Here is a 5808-nt window from a genome sequence, read left to right as displayed (position 1 = left end):
GGGTGAGGTAATTAAGCTAATAGAGGTCGTGGGGGACGACATCAAGCCCATGGATGTATTAACAATATATCTCTGCAAGATGCTCAGAATCATCCGAACTTGATCATGGGTATGTTAAACATTCTTGGTCACTTTGCTAGAGTTTTAATTGATTGTAGTGCTACGCATTCTATCATTTCTCATACATTTGCTCAAGTGACGCAACCTCATCCTACACCTCTATGGTATGATTTAGAGTTTGCTATGCCTAAAGGGGAGATATGTTATGTTGATTGTGTATATCCAGGATGTCCAGTGATGGTAGAGGATGTGGTTATGCCAGCTAATCTTATCCCGTTAGATATTGTTGATTTTGACATAATCTTAGGCACATATTGGTTGCATTATAATCGTGCCAAGATAGATTGCTACGGGAAAACAGTTGCTTTCCATTGTCCTGGATTACCTGAAGTTACTTTTGTGGGTGAACGTAGTGGGGTGAGGCATGGTGTTATTTCTGCTGTAAGAGCGAAAAGGTTGTTATCGAAAGGTCGCCAGGGATATTTAGCTCATGTAGTGCTGAATGATGTTGCTTCTAGTAGTGTGGAGGATGTTCGAGTAGTCAAGCATTTTCTTGATGTATTCCCTGATGATTTACCTGGATTGCCGCCAGATAGAGATGTGGAGTTCACTAATGATTTGCTTCCAGGTCCAGATCCTATATCTTTGACTCCATATAGAATGGCTCCTGCTGAATTGAGGGAATTGAAAGTCCAGTTGCAGGAATTAATCGATAAAGGTTTTATTCAGCCTAGTACTTCAACTTAGGGAGCTCCAGTTTTGTTTGTAAGGAAGAAAGACAGGACTTTGAGGCTATGTATTGATTACAGGCAATTGAATCGGGTAACAATTAGAAATTGTTATCCATTGTCGCGTATAGATGATTTGTTTGATCAACTTCGAGGTGCCTGTGTATTTTCTAAGATTGATTTGAGGTCTGGTTATTACCAATTGAAGATCAGCAGTGAGGATGTCCTTAAAACTGCTTTCAAGACTTGTTATGGTCATTATGAGTTTCTTGTGATTCCGTTCGGATTAACAAATGCACCAACAACTTTTATGGATTTGATGAATCGAGTATTCCAGCCATATATAGACAGGTTTGTTATTGTTTTTATTGATGACATTTTAGTATACTCTAAGTCTAAAGTAGAACATGTTCGACATCTTACTTTGGTGTTGAAGAAATTAAGGGAACATCATTTGTATGCTAAGTTTAGCAAATGCCAATTTTGGTTGAATCAAGTGGCATTTTTGGGACTTGTCATTTCTGCTCAAGGTATTTAAGTGGATTATCAGAAAGTGGCAGCTGTGGAGAATTGGGAACAACCACGAACCGTCACTGAGGTACGGAGTTTTCTTGGCCTGGCAAGCTATTATAGATGGTTTGTTAAGGATTTTTCAGTCATTGCTTTGCCATTAACGAGGTTGACTAGAAAAGAAGTTAAGTTTGAGTGGGATGATAATTGTGAGCAAAGTTTTCAGCAGTTAAAGTATTATCTCACTCATGCACCTGTTCTGGCACTCCCAGATGATAGTGGTAATTTTGAGGTTTATAGTGATGCTTCTTTGAATGGCCTGGGTTACGTGTTGATGCAACATGGTAGGGTGATTGCTTATGCTTCACGACAATTGAAGCCTTATGAGATGAATTACCCTACTCATGATCTGGAGTTAGCAGCTATCATCTTTGCTTTGAAGATTTAGAGACATTATCTTTATGGTGAGAAATGTAAGATCTTCACAGATCATAAGAGTCTTCAGTATCTTTTTACTCAGAGGGATCTTAATCCTTGGCAATGAAGGTGGATTGAGTTGCTTAGTGATTATGATTGCACTATTGAGTATCACCCTGGTCGTGCGAATGTAGTGGCTGATGCACTTAGTAGGAAACTTTAGTTAGACTTAATGCCATTTATGATTGTCATATTCCTCTTCTTGCGGATTTAAGGTCCATTGGAGTGGAGTTAGGAGTGGAAGATCAAGAGGAAGCCTTACTTGCAAATTTTCAAGTCAGGCCAATTTTAATTGATCGTGTACTTGAAGCCTAGATGGATGATGAAGAGACCCAGGAAATAATTCAAGCAAGGAATCGGGGGAAGAAGAAAGATTTTAGAATTCGAGAAACTGATGACATGCTTATGCAGGAGAGTAGGATGTATGTGCCAAATAATATGGAATTAAAGAAAGAAATTCTTGATGAAGCACATATTTCAGCTTATGCAATGCATCCAGGAGGTACAAAAATGTATCATACCATTCGACCATTTTATTATTGGCCGGGTATGAAAAGAGAAATTGCTGAATATGTGAGTAGGTGCGTCATTTTCCAGCAAGTCAAAGCAAAAAGAAAGAAGCTTTTTGGATTGATGCAGTCACTTCCTGTTCCACAGTGGAAATGGGAAAATATTACTATGGATTTTGTGTACAAGCTTCCTCGTACACAAAATGGTTATGATGGCATTTGGGTGATAGTTGATCAACTTACTAAGTTAGCACATTTTATTCCCACGAGGGAGAAATATCCTTTAAGCTGATTAGCTGAATTATTTATATAAAAGATTGTGAAGTACCATGGGATTCCAGTTAGTATTATCTCAGATCGGGATCCTAGATTCACCTGTAAGTTCTGGATAGCATTCTAGCAAGCTCTTGGTTCGAGATTACTTTATAGAACAACATATTATCCTCAGACAGATGGACAATCAGAGAGGACTATTCAGACGTTGGAAGACATGCTGAGATCTTCAGTGTTGCAGTTTTGTGACGCTTGGCATAAACGGTTGGGTTTAATGGAATTTGCCTATAACAACAGTTTTCATTCAAGTATTGGTATGTCACAATTTAAGGCACTTTATGGTAAATCTTGTCGTACACCGTTATGTTGGTTGGAGGTTGGTGAAAGAATTTTGGTGGGCCCTAAGATCGTGGATGAGACTACGCAGAATGTTTAGGTGATTAAGTCTAACTTGAAAGCGGCCCAGGATCGATAGAAGAGTCTAGCAGACAGACATGCCACTGATAGGGTGTATAATGTAGGTGATTAGGTATTTCTGAAGCTATCACCATGGAAAGGTGTACCATATATGATCACAGAACGAGTCGGTGAGGTTGCTTACAAGCTTGAGTTGCCTCCAGAGTTATCAAAAGTGCACGATGTTTTTCATGTCTTTATGCTTCGTCATTACATCTCAGATCCTTCTCATGTGATACCTCCTCAACATTTGAACATTAATCCGGATTTAACTTATGATGAGGAGCCAGTGACTATTTTGGATTGGAAGGATAAGGTTCTGAGAAATAAGACCATGCGCTTAGTGAAAGTTTTGTGGAGGAATCACTCGGTGGAAGAAGCCACTTAGGAGACAGAGGACCAGATGAGAGATATGTATCCAAGGTTGTTTTTTAAGTATTAATGGTTTGTAATTATTTTTTGAATTTCGAGGATTAAATTTTTAAGGGGGGTAGGTTGTGACAGCCTGTCCCTAATTATTTTTATCGATGGTGTGAAAAGTCTAAAATGCCCCTGAGTGTTGGGTTGTGTTTGTGAATTAAGCTAAGGTTTTGGACCAATTAAGTTCATTTCCTAACTAATTGGACCCAATTTGATATTTTTAAGTTATTTGTCTTTGGTTAGGGACCAATCTGGACCACACACACATACCCTCACCCTATCCCATTGACTCTCTCTCTCCTCCCTCTCGCATTTTCTACCATTTCCATACAATTGTATGGACAAACCTTGAACCTTCACTTCCATCCTCAGATTGAACCTATGGAGACCATTTTTAAGTTCATTGCGAGCCCATGAACCCATTGATACTATTATTTGGACGTGAAAACCTCAAAAACCTGAGAACCCAAGAACACCGATCTTGAGTACTATTCATGCACTCATGATTGTGAAGTTTTCAAGGAGTTTTAAGGTTATAGGAAGCCTTAAAATACCTTCACGAAGCTCGGAGAAGAAAAACGAAGTGTTTTGGATGTCAGGAAGTTGAGTTTGGCAAGTTTCAAGTTTGGCCAGAATGTTGAGGTTTCTCTGGCGAAATCCTGTGGATTTCAGGGCTTAAAATTGGTAAGGTTTTGTTCTTCTCATTGTAAGCTTCATTTTGGTACAAATATCATGAATTTTGGTTGAGAAATGAATAAGATATTGAAGTTCTAAGATTTTCCAATTTTCGGCAATCGCAGCCGCACCAACGCCGGACTCCGGTGACCCATGGAAGAAGGAGGAGAATATTCCGTCAAAGTTGACAGAATATTCTAACACCATCAGGTATAATTAAGGGCATATTCTAGTGTTTAACGGAATATTCCCTAACGGCGTTAAGTATTTCGTCCCCTGTGCTAGGCACATGCCTGCTCGTGAGCTGCGCGTCTGGCCGTGCCTTGGCCGGTGCGTGGGGTCATAAATATTTTTTCTAAAAAGATGGGGATGTTCTTGAGGTTGAGTAGGTCATGGTGGTATATTCAAATACTCCATTTTAGCAATGTATGAGAAGTTATTTCCTAGTTTTTTGTATGTGATTTATATAACATTTATTCAGTTATTTCGCATATAGGTGAGACCTATCCTGAGGACTGTTGGAAATGTGCCCTAAAGCCAATCATGTGATGATACTTTACGGACATTTCACATGTTAAACTAATCCAGTTTAACATATAAAGGGCATACATTATCGTTTGAGCCGTCTCATATAAATGTTATATGCTTAAACGATAAAGTCCAAGGAATATGTGATTGGGAGAATGTAATCTAATGAAGTTAGATTCTTGAGACCATTCTTTCGTAGACACATCCTAAACGTTCCTGATCATAGGATTGCCAATTGGGCATTGACAGTCCGTCAAGATCGGTACGTACTATGTCTTCTCTCAGGGAGAGTGATTAGTCTCTAGTCATTGGTGTGTGTGACATCAAGACAAGTACGGTAGGTGCTCAATAGAGAATGAGTTCACTGAACGCGATCAACGAAGAGTTCTCATATTCCATGTCACATGAGAACTCATGGTTGGGATAATGCAAAGTAGTCCTTTGACCTGAGGCATCATAGTTGTCTTGTGGTTAAGACCTTGATCTTTGATTATGTCAAAGTCATCCCACCAGGAGGGTGTCCACGGCATCGTTGGGGTCAAGCCGCTTAGCTATGGAGACAAGTGAATGCGCAACAAGGGATCTCTAACCTTCAAACCGTTTGAAGGAGAATACTCTCTGATATGATTTGAATCTCTGGCCAGAGTATGAATGAGATTTGGGAATGCGTTCCTAATCACATTCAAGGTAATCATATAAGCACAAGACACACATTGGATAGTAGACATGAGAAAATAAACTATCAAACCAAACAATGTGGTCAAGAGTATTAGATTAGAGAAAGACCGTATTGTATTTGTAATCCCAGACTGAATAGGTTCTCCACCTCTTCTGATTAGCTTGGGTAACCATGACATACGGCTAGGTGTCACTCATGGTTTGTGGAAGCCCTAAACGTGTGTAATCACTAAAGGGAGAATTGAAAATAGTTTCAATTCACAATCGATGTAAAATGGTTTTAATCGCCCACTACCTCGCTAAAAGGAACCTAATGGATCGTACACCGTGTAAGGTAGAGATGGACGAAATAAATGAAATGAGTAAGATTAATTGAATGGTTTAATTATTTATGGCAAGGATTAATTAATATGTTAATTAATCAAACGAATAAGTTCGTTAAAGACTACGGGATAGTTTTGGACCTTAAGGCCCAATGGGCTTCGAACGTCAAG

This window comes from Malus sylvestris, chromosome 13, assembly GCF_916048215.2.
Source record: "Malus sylvestris chromosome 13, drMalSylv7.2, whole genome shotgun sequence".
Lineage (NCBI taxonomy): Eukaryota > Viridiplantae > Streptophyta > Magnoliopsida > Rosales > Rosaceae > Malus > Malus sylvestris.
This window is presented reverse-complemented; position numbering follows the sequence as displayed.